This window comes from Musca domestica, unplaced genomic scaffold, assembly GCF_030504385.1.
Source record: "Musca domestica strain aabys unplaced genomic scaffold, Musca_domestica.polishedcontigs.V.1.1 129, whole genome shotgun sequence".
Lineage (NCBI taxonomy): Eukaryota > Metazoa > Arthropoda > Insecta > Diptera > Muscidae > Musca > Musca domestica.
In genome coordinates, this window is record NW_026712171.1 from 1,157,311 (window position 1) to 1,169,926 (window position 12,616).

Sequence of the window (12,616 nt, forward strand, 5' to 3'; positions counted from 1 at the left end):
TACGTCTCATCATACAACTCTAATCATCGGGAGAAAGTGGAACAATTTCTCCAAAAAAAAGATCCAGAACTTACTTTCGAAATGGATTGGCGTGGTAAAAATAAACGAACAAATTTAAGTTCCACATTACCCGAAACATCGTCATCATCGCAATCAAATAGTCCTATTAACATCAAACGAAAGGCATCATCGTCCGATAGCGATTTACCAGAAGTATCACACTTCAAGAAACTTAAAAAACGTGTGTCTAAAACTTCTAAAAAGAAAATCCCAAGGTACGGAGAAATTTTCCCACAATTTGAATCCAGCATTACAAAGCGAGGAACGTGGCTACCTGTCATTCCAAATGGATCAATTTGTCCCAATGTGAAATTAAACGACAGAAGCATATCGCTCTCAAACACATGTGCTTTTGATAGCATACTACAAATCTTCTCCATGTGCGTTGCAAACAATCAATATTATGACGGCATTATATCAAACTTCGATAATCCCTTCATACAGTGTATGAGAATATTTCTAAAAGAGAGACTTTGTGCTAAGTTCTTTAAGAAAAGGGTCGAAATTCTACGATCTCTAAGATGTACGCAGACAACAACATCTGAGTATGCGAACGATTATGGGACACCATTGTGTAATATTTCCCAAGTCAATTCAGTTTGCAATGTAACAGATTTGGCGCTGGAACTTTTTGCCGACGTCCCAAGTTACACTCTAAAATACAGCTGCAATGAGTGCAATTTATCGACAATAGATGCATCAATACTGGCCCGAATACATCTACAAAAAATTGTTGATAGTGGGCTTAGTTCACTGATAGATGCTTTAGATTTCCGAAACGATTTTAGAAAGGAATGCTGTGGCCGGAGCATGATATCAACGCAGAGCTACAATCCACATCTTCTGATAAGTGTAGATACTGGTTTGTACAGAGTAACACCTATATCCGACATCTCAGACACCGTCATAGTTCCTGGAGGACCGGCGTACAAGATGGCTGGATTCGTCGCTTATTACGGAGATTATGAAAATACATCAATCGGTCATTATACAGCATTCGTTAAGGTTGGATGTCAATGGATAAAATACGATGATACTTCCACAAACAAATCTCCAGAAAGAGTAGACGAAAGCACAACGGTTGATCCACAACTACTATTTTACACGAAAATTGATGAAAGTAAATGTTGAACATTTAATAAAATAAATTATATAAACAAAAATGGTTGTTGGCATATTCATTTATAATAGAATTTTATTATATAAACGTATATAGATATAATGTATATCTATATCTATAAAAGAGGAAAATGTTTGTTGGTTATTTGTGGACTCGGAAACGGCTGCCTAGATTTTTCTGAAAATTTCCAAGTATACTACAACATCGCTTAAAAGTAACATAGGATATATAAATTTTTGAAATTCCACTTGGAACAAGGGATGAAGCATCAGAATCGGAGGTACCTCCCAAAAATTTATAATTTATATGCACATATCTATTGATCGATTACAGATACAGTCTACAAATTTAGAATGAGTGACGGGATTTGATCGGAAAATATATTTACCAAATTATATTGAAAGCGGTTCAGATTTGGATATAGTTCCATTATATATGTTTTCGGCCGATTTCATGTATTTAATGCATTAAACACGCTGTGTACGCCACATTTCAATGAAATTTGCAATATGTGATGGATTTGATCTAGCAAGTAAACAAGCAGTAAGATCTAGCAAGTAAATAAGCAGTAACTTTGAATACCCTCCCTCAAAAAAAAAAAAAAATAATAATAATAAAATCCATTAAAAATTCTGTTAAAATCTTTAAAATACCGAATATCGAAAGGTAGGAAGGCCGATATATGGGGGGATATATAATATTGTGGACCTATATAGACAAATCTATGTCTAGGGGTAAAGTACTCACTAGGAACTCCCTGTGTGGATTTTCAGAGAGCTCCATTGGGAAATGTTGCTAAAATCATCAACATGTATGTGTAAATGTGTATTCTCAGACAATACTATTGGAAAATATAGCTAAAATCATCAATGTACCGAATATCTCGATATTTGAATTTTGACAAAAATTACAGCAATTTTTCGTTATATATGTATTTTTTCCAATTTTAACTAGTAACGAGTGGAAATACAAATTTTCAATGTATGGACGAAAAATTGTGCTAGGTTAGCACAAATCATCACAACTTTTAGTTTTTCGATATCTTGTTTCTAAATATGCGATTTTGATTTTTACGATTTTAACGAGTAACGAGTAGAGATACAAATTTCCAATGTATGGACGAAAAATTGTGCTAGGTGAGCACAATTCAGCACAACTTGCAGATTTCAAAAATTCCACATATTACAAAAATTATTCATTTTTTTAATTTTTAGCGAGTAACGAGTAAAGGTGGAAATTCGTTATGTATGGACGAAAAATTGTGCTAAGTGAGCACAACTCAGCACAATTTACCGCATCTCGATATTTGAATTTTTACAAAAATTACATCAATTTTTCGTAATATATGTATTTTTTCCAATTTTAACTAGTAACGAGTGGAAATACAAATTTTCAATGTATGGACGAAAAATTGTGCTAGGTTAGCACAAATCAGCACAACTTTTAGTTTTTAATATCTTGTTTCTAAATATGCGATTTTGATTTTTACGATTTTAACGAGTAACGAGTAGAGATACAAATTTCCAATGTATGGACGAAAAATTGTGCTAGGTGAGCACAATTCAGCACAACTTGCAGATTTCAAAAATTCCACATATTACAAAAGTTATTTATTTTTTAATTTTTAGCGAGTAACGAGTAAAGGTGGAAATTCGTTATGTAAGGACGAAAAATTGTGCTAGGTTAGCACAAATCAGCACAACTTTTAGTTTTTCGATATCTTGTTTCTAAATATGCGATTTTGATTTTTACGATTTTAACGAGTAACGAGTAGAGATACAAATTTTTATTGTATGGACGAAAAATTGTGCTAGGTTAGCACAAATCAGCACAACTTTTAGTTTTTCGATATCTTGTTAGTAAATATGCGATTTTGATTTTTACGATTTTAACGAGTAACGAGTAGAGATACAAATTTCCAATGTATGGACGAAAAATTGTGCTAGGTGAGCACAATTCAGCACAACTTGCAGATTTCAAAAATTCCACATATTACAAAAGTTATTCATTTTTTTAATTTTTAGCGAGTAACGAGTAAAGGTGGAAATTCGTTATGTATGGACGAAAAATTGTGCTAAGTGAGCACAACTCAGCACAATTTACCGCATCTCGATATTTAAATTTTTACAAAAATTACAGCAATTTTTCGTTATATATGTATTTTTTCCAATTTCAACTAGTAACGAGTGGAAATACAAATTTTCAATGTATGGACGAAAAATTGTGCTAGGTTAGCACAAATCAGCACAACTTTTAGTTTTTCGATATCTTGTTAGTAAATATGCGATTTTGATTTTTACGATTTTAACGAGTAACGAGTAGAGATACAAATTTCCAATGTATGGACGAAAAATTGTGCTAGGTGAGCACAATTCAGCACAACTTGCAGATTTCAAAAATTCCACATATTACAAAAGTTATTCATTTTATTAATTTTTAGCGAGTAACGAGTAAAGGTGGAAATTCGTTATGTATGGACGAAAAATTGTGCTAAGTGAGCACAACTCAGCACAATTTACCGCATCTCGATATTTGAATTTTTACAAAAATTACAGCAATTTTTCGTTATATATGTATTTTTTCCAATTTTAACTAGTAACGAGTGGAAATACAAATTTTTAATGTATGGACGAAAAATTGTGCTAGGTTAGCACAAATCAGCACAACTTTTAGTTTTTCGATATCTTGTTAGTAAATATGCGATTTTGATTTTTACGATTTTAACGAGTAACGAGTAGAGATACAAATTTCCAATGTATGGACGAAAAATTGTGCTAGGTGAGCACAATTCAGCACAACTTGCAGATTTCAAAAATTCCACATATTACAAAAGTTATTCATTTTTTTAATTTTTAGCGAGTAACGAGTAAAGGTGGAAATTCGTTATGTATGGACGAAAAATTGTGCTAAGTGAACACAACTCAGCACAATTTACCGCATCTCGATATTTAAATTTTTACAAAAATTACAGCAATTTTTCGTTATATATGTATTTTTTCCAATTTTAACTAGTAACGAGTGGAAATACAAATTTTCAATGTATGGACGAAAAATTGTGCTAGGTTAGCACAAATCAGCACAACTTTTAGTTTTTCGATATCTTGTTAGTAAATATGCGATTTTGATTTTTACGATTTTAACGAGTAACGAGTAGAGATACAAATTTCCAATGTATGGACGAAAAATTGTGCTAGGTGAGCACAATTCAGCACAACTTGCAGATTTCAAAAATTCCACATATTACAAAAGTTATTCATTTTTTTAATTTTTAGCGAGTAACGAGTAAAGGTGGAAATTCGTTATGTATGGACGAAAAATTGTGCTAAGTGAACACAACTCAGCACAATTTACCGCATCTCGATATTTAAATTTTTACAAAAATTACAGCAATTTTTCGTTATATATGTATTTTTTCCAATTTTAACTAGTAACGAGTGGAAATACAAATTTTCAATGTATGGACGAAAAATTGTGCTAGGTTAGCACAAATCAGCACAACTTTTAGTTTTTCGATATCTTGTTAGTAAATATGCGATTTTGATTTTTACGATTTTAACGAGTAACGAGTAGAGATACAAATTTCCAATGTATGGACGAAAAATTGTGCTAGGTGAGCACAATTCAGCACAACTTGCAGATTTCAAAAATTCCACATATTACAAAAATTATTCATTTTTTTAATTTTTAGCGAGTAACGAGTAAAGGTGGAAATTCGTTATGTATGGACGAAAAATTGTGCTAAGTGAGCACAACTCAGCACAATTTACCGCATCTCGATATTTGAATTTTTACAAAAATTACAGCAATTTTTCGTTATATATGTATTTTTTCCAATTTTAACTAGTAACGAGTGGAAATACAAATTTTTAATGTATGGACGAAAAATTGTGCTAGGTTAGCACAAATCAGCACAACTTTTAGTTTTTTAATATCTTGTTTCTAAATATGCGATTTTGATTTTTACGATTTTAACGAGTAACGAGTAGAGATACAAATTTCCAATGTATGGACGAAAAATTGTGCTAGGTGAGCACAATTCAGCACAACTTGCAGATTTCAAAAATTCCACATATTACAAAAGTTATTCATTTTTTTAATTTTTAGCGAGTAACGAGTAAAGGTGGAAATTCGTTATGTATGGACGAAAAATTGTGCTAAGTGAGCACAACTCAGCAAAATTTACCGCATCTCGATATTTAAATTTTTACAAAAATTACAGCAATTTTTCGTTATATATGTATTTTTTCCAATTTTAACTAGTAACGAGTGGAAATACAAATTTTTAATGTATGGACGAAAAATTGTGCTAGGTTAGCACAAATCAGCACAACTTTTAGTTTTTTAATATCTTGTTTCTAAATATGCGATTTTGATTTTTACGATTTTAACGAGTAACGAGTAGAGATACAAATTTCCAATGTATGGACGAAAACTTGTGCTAGGTGAGCACAATTCAGCACAACTTGCAGATTTCAAAAATTCCACATATTACAAAAGTTATTCATTTTTTTAATTTTTAGCGAGTAACGAGTAAAGGTGGAAATTCGTTATGTATGGACGAAAAATTGTGCTAAGTGAGCACAACTCAGCACAATTTACCGCATCTCGATATTTAAATTTTTACAAAAATTACAGCAATTTTTCGTTATATATGTATTTTTTCCAATTTTAACTAGTAACGAGTGGAAATACAAATTTTCAATGTATGGACGAAAAATTGTGCTAGGTTAGCACAAATCAGCACAACTTTTAGTTTTTCGATATCTTGTTTCTAAATATGCGATTTTGATTTTTACGATTTTAACGAGTAACGAGTAGAGATACAAATTTCCAATGTATGGACGAAAAATTGTGCTAAGTGAGCACAACTCAGCACAATTTACCGCATCTCGATATTTGAATTGAAACAAAAATTACAGCAATTTTTCGTTATATATGTATTTTTTCCAATTTTAACTAGTAACGAGTGGAAATACAAATTTTCAATGTATGGACGAAAAATTGTGCTAGGTTAGCACAAATCAGCACAACTTTTAGTTTTTCGATATCTTGTTTCTAAATATGCGATTTTGATTTTTACGATTTTAACGAGTAACGAGTAGAGATACAAATTTCCAATGTATGGACGAAAAATTGTGCTAGGTGAGCACAATTCAGCACAACTTGCAGATTTCAAAAATTCCACATATTACAAAAGTTATTCATTTTTTTAATTTTTAGCGAGTAACGAGTAAAGGTGGAAATTCGTTATGTATGGACGAAAAATTGTGCTAAGTGAGCACAACTCAGCACAATTTACCGCATCTCGATATTTGAATTTTTACAAAAATTACAGCAATTTTTCGTTATATATGTATTTTTTCCAATTTTAACTAGTAACGAGTGGAAATACAAATTTTTAATGTATGGACGAAAAATTGTGCTAGGTTAGCACAAATCAGCACAACTTTTAGTTTTTCGATATCTTGTTAGTAAATATGCGATTTTGATTTTTACGATTTTAACGAGTAACGAGTAGAGATAGAAATTTCCAATGTATGGACGAAAAATTGTGCTAGGTGAGCACAATTCAGCACAACTTGCAGATTTCAAAAATTCCACATATTACAAAAGTTATTCATTTTTTTAATTTTTAGCGAGTAACGAGTAAAGGTGGAAATTCGTTATGTATGGACGAAAAATTGTGCTAAGTGAACACAACTCAGCACAATTTACCGCATCTCGATATTTAAATTTTTACAAAAATTACAGCAATTTTTCGTTATATATGTATTTTTTCCAATTTTAACTAGTAACGAGTGGAAATACAAATTTTCAATGTATGGACGAAAAATTGTGCTAGGTTAGCACAAATCAGCACAACTTTTAGTTTTTCGATATCTTGTTAGTAAATATGCGATTTTGATTTTTACGATTTTAACGAGTAACGAGTAGAGATACAAATTTCCAATGTATGGACGAAAAATTGTGCTAGGTGAGCACAATTCAGCACAACTTGCAGATTTCAAAAATTCCACATATTACAAAAATTATTCATTTTTTTAATTTTTAGCGTGTAACGAGTAAAGGTGGAAATTCGTTATGTATGGACGAAAAATTGTGCTAAGTGAGCACAACTCAGCACAATTTACCGCATCTCGATATTTGAATTTTTACAAAAATTACAGCAATTTTTCGTAATATATGTATTTTTTCCAATTTTAACTAGTAACGAGTGGAAATACAAATTTTCAATGTATGGACGAAAAATTGTGCTAGGTTAGCACAAATCAGCACAACTTTTAGTTTTTCGATATCTTGTTAGTAAATATGCGATTTTGATTTTTACGATTTTAACGAGTAACGAGTAGAGATACAAATTTCCAATGTATGGACGAAAAATTGTGCTAGGTGAGCACAATTCAGCACAACTTGCAGATTTCAAAAATTCCACATATTACAAAAATTATTCATTTTTTTAATTTTTAGCGTGTAACGAGTAAAGGTGGAAATTCGTTATGTATGGACGAAAAATTGTGCTAAGTGAGCACAACTCAGCACAATTTACCGCATCTCGATATTTGAATTTTTACAAAAATTACAGCAATTTTTCGTAATATATGTATTTTTTCCAATTTTAACTAGTAACGAGTGGAAATACAAATTTTCAATGTATGGACGAAAAATTGTGCTAGGTTAGCACAAATCAGCACAACTTTTAGTTTTTCGATATCTTGTTAGTAAATATGCGATTTTGATTTTTACGATTTTAACGAGTAACGAGTAGAGATACAAATTTCCAATGTATGGACGAAAAATTGTGCTAGGTGAGCACAATTCAGCACAACTTGCAGATTTCAAAAATTCCACATATTACAAAAATTATTCATTTTTTTAATTTTTAGCGTGTAACGAGTAAAGGTGGAAATTCGTTATGTATGGACGAAAAATTGTGCTAAGTGAGCACAACTCAGCACAATTTACCGCATCTCGATATTTGAATTTTTACAAAAATTACAGCAATTTTTCGTAATATATGTATTTTTTCCAATTTTAACTAGTAACGAGTGGAAATACAAATTTTCAATGTATGGACGAAAAATTGTGCTAGGTTAGCACAAATCAGCACAACTTTTAGTTTTTCGATATCTTGTTAGTAAATATGCGATTTTGATTTTTACGATTTTAACGAGTAACGAGTAGAGATACAAATTTCCAATGTATGGACGAAAAATTGTGCTAGGTGAGCACAATTCAGCACAACTTGCAGATTTCAAAAATTCCACATATTACAAAAATTATTCATTTTTTTAATTTTTAGCGTGTAACGAGTAAAGGTGGAAATTCGTTATGTATGGACGAAAAATTGTGCTAAGTGAGCACAACTCAGCACAATTTACCGCATCTCGATATTTAAATTTTTACAAAAATTACAGCAATTTTTCGTTATATATGTATTTTTTCCAATTTTAACTAGTAACGAGTGGAAATACAAATTTTTAATGTATGGACGAAAAATTGTGCTAGGTTAGCACAAATCAGCACAACTTTTAGTTTTTTAATATCTTGTTTCTAAATATGCGATTTTGATTTTTACGATTTTAACGAGTAACGAGTAGAGATACAAATTTCCAATGTATGGACGAAAAATTGTGCTCGGTGAGCACAATTCAGCACAACTTGCAGATTTCAAAAATTCCACATATTACAAAAATTATTCATTTTTTTAATTTTTAGCGTGTAACGAGTAAAGGTGGAAATTCGTTATGTATGGACGAAAAATTGTGCTAAGTGAGCACAACTCAGCACAATTTACCGCATCTCGATATTTGAATTTTTACAAAAATTACAGCAATTTTTCGTAATATATGTATTTTTTCCAATTTTAACTAGTAACGAGTGGAAATACAAATTTTTAATGTATGGACGAAAAATTGTGCTAGGTTAGCACAAATCAGCACAACTTTTAGTTTTTTAATATCTTGTTTCTAAATATGCGATTTTGATTTTTACGATTTTAACGAGTAACGAGTAGAGATACAAATTTCCAATGTATGGACGAAAAATTGTGCTAGGTGAGCACAATTCAGCACAACTTGCAGATTTCAAAAATTCCACATATTACAAAAGTTATTCATTTTTTTAATTTTTAGCGAGTAACGAGTAAAGGTGGAAATTCGTTATGTATGGACGAAAAATTGTGCTAAGTGAGCACAACTCAGCACAATTTACCGCATCTCGATATTTAAATTTTTACAAAAATTACAGCAATTTTTCGTTATATATGTATTTTTTCCAATTTTAACTAGTAACGAGTGGAAATACAAATTTTTAATGTATGGACGAAAAATTGTGCTAGGTTAGCACAAATCAGCACAACTTTTAGTTTTTTAATATCTTGTTTCTAAATATGCGATTTTGATTTTTACGATTTTAACGAGTAACGAGTAGAGATACAAATTTCCAATGTATGGACGAAAAATTGTGCTAGGTGAGCACAATTCAGCACAACTTGCAGATTTCAAAAATTCCACATATTACAAAAGTTATTCATTTTTTTAATTTTTAGCGAGTAACGAGTAAAGGTGGAAATTCGTTATGTATGGACGAAAAATTGTGCTAAGTGAGCACAACTCAGCACAATTTACCGCATCTCGATATTTAAATTTTTACAAAAATTACAGCAATTTTTCGTTATATATGTATTTTTTCCAATTTTAACTAGTAACGAGTGGAAATACAAATTTTCAATGTATGGACGAAAAATTGTGCTAGGTTAGCACAAATCAGCACAACTTTTAGTTTTTCGATATCTTGTTTCTAAATATGCGATTTTGATTTTTACGATTTTAACGAGTAACGAGTAGAGATACAAATTTCCAATGTATGGACGAAAAATTGTGCTAGGTGAGCACAATTCAGCACAATTTACCGCATCTCGATATTTGAATTGAAACAAAAATTACAGCAATTTTTCGTTATATATGTATTTTTTCCAATTTTAACTAGTAACGAGTGGAAATACAAATTTTCAATGTATGGACGAAAAATTGTGCTAGGTTAGCACAAATCAGCACAACTTTTAGTTTTTCGATATCTTGTTTCTAAATATGCGATTTTGATTTTTACGATTTTAACGAGTAACGAGTAGAGATACAAATTTCCAATGTATGGACGAAAAATTGTGCTAGGTGAGCACAATTCAGCACAACTTGCAGATTTCAAAAATTCCACATATTACAAAAGTTATTCATTTTTTTAATTTTTAGCGAGTAACGAGTAAAGGTGGAAATTCGTTATGTATGGACGAAAAATTGTGCTAAGTGAGCACAACTCAGCACAATTTACCGCATCTCGATATTTGAATTGAAACAAAAATTACAGCAATTTTTCTGAAAAATACTGTTTTTTTCGAAATTGCCATATCTTGAAAACGGTTGATAATATTGAGAAAAAATAAACGGCACAAGTTAGCACAAATCAAACGCGACCCAGCACAACTTTAATTTTTTCGAAATTCGAAAATTGCAATTCTGACATACTTTCGAAATTATCGTTTTTTTCGAAATTGGTAAGAGATATCGAAAAAATTTTAACGGCACAAATGGGCACAAACCGAGTACGACTCAGCACAACTTTAATTTTTTCGAAATTCGAAAATTGCAATTCTCTCAGATTTTTTCGAAAAAAAATCTTTTTTCGAATATCTCAGAAATTTTTTCGAATTTCGAAAAAAAAATTTCGGCACAATTGAGCACAAACCTAGCACAATTCAGCACAACTTTCCTTTTTTCGAAATTCGAAAATTGCAATTCTCTCAGATTTTTTCGAAAAAAAATCTTTTTTCGAATATCTCAGAAATTTTTTCGAATTTCGAAAAAAAAATTTCGGCACAATTGAGCACAAACCTAGCACAATTCAGCACAACTTTCCTTTTTTCGAAATTCGAAAATTGCAATTCCAACGGACACCACATTGGATAAACAACTTGACATATACGGAGAGCAACAAACAAAAGTATGTAATCTTGGTTAATAAAAAAGTTAAGTAATTGACTGACTGACTGACTTAACGATTCATCGACGTCCACACGAAGTGGCTGAAGCTAGAATCTTGAAATTTTGGATGAGGGTCACTCTTGGTCAGGAGGGGTCAGATAAGGCTGGGGTTTTGGAAATTCGTACTAGAACGGTACGAAAAGCATTAAAAGGAAATATGGCACCCTTTGTATTTGAGGCAGCAGTAGAGCTAGAACTCTTAATTGAATGAGGGTCATTGATGGAGTGTATGATAGATGTACCAAAGGGTTTTTGGAAATTCCACTATAAGTGAATTTCGTATCATGTGAACGGTTAGAGCTAAAAACTTGCAATTTGGAATGGGAATCAAGGTTAAAATGTAGAGTCAAAGTAAGGAGGTAGTTTTGGAAGTGTGTACTCATGTACACGAAAAGTACTAAACGGTACTAAATTTGGTACAATTGGAATTTGGAGGAACGGAGGCAGCTGGAATTTGAAATTAACATTACTGGCTGAGTGTAGGATTGGGATATGGAGGAAGTTGTCGAAATTTGTACTTATGTGCACGAAAAGTACTAAATAGTACTGAATTACTATTGTATAATTTCAATTTTGGGAGGACCTGACATTTGAAAATAAGATTACTATTGCATTGAAGGGCTGGGGTACGTAGGTAGTTTTGAAAATAGGTACTTATGTGTACTAAATGGTACTAAATTCGGTAGAATGTACATTTTGAGTAAATTTTGAGGTATAGAGGTAGTTTTGGAAATTTGGAGTGTAGAATTGTGGTATGTAGGAAGTTTTGGAAATTCGTACTTGTGTGAACTAATTTTCTATGTACTAAACTTAGTACAATTTTAATTTGTGTGAACCGATAGGGCTGTAATACTGAAATTTGGAGTGTAGGATTGTGTTATTTAGGAACTTTTAGAAATTCATACTTATGTGTCTAAATGGTAATAATTTGGTACAAATTGAATTTGGACCTGGTGTCCTGAAATTTGGAATTAATTTTGGAAATAAGTACCACAAGAGTAAAAAAAGGTAATAAATGGTGCAACATTTAGTACTGATTGTACGGATAAAGTTAGATTTCTAAATGGTGCAGAATTTGTATGTAGTGTAGAGATATAGAGGTAGTTTTGGAAATACGTACCGGTTATGTACGAAAGGTACTAACATTTGAATTATGGCCGATATTGGTGTGTAGGTTTGAGATAAGAAGTGGTTTTGGAAATGAATACTTACGTGAAGGAAAAGTTCCAAGTGGTACTAAAATCGGAATTAGGTATATGAAATAGTAGTGAAATAACTGACTGGATTAGGTATATGAAATAGTAGTGAAATAACTGAACTCCGGAATCCACATCCTTTCATAATATGTATTGGCCACCTTTCTATCTAAATTTTAGGAACAACATTTTCAAGATTCAAA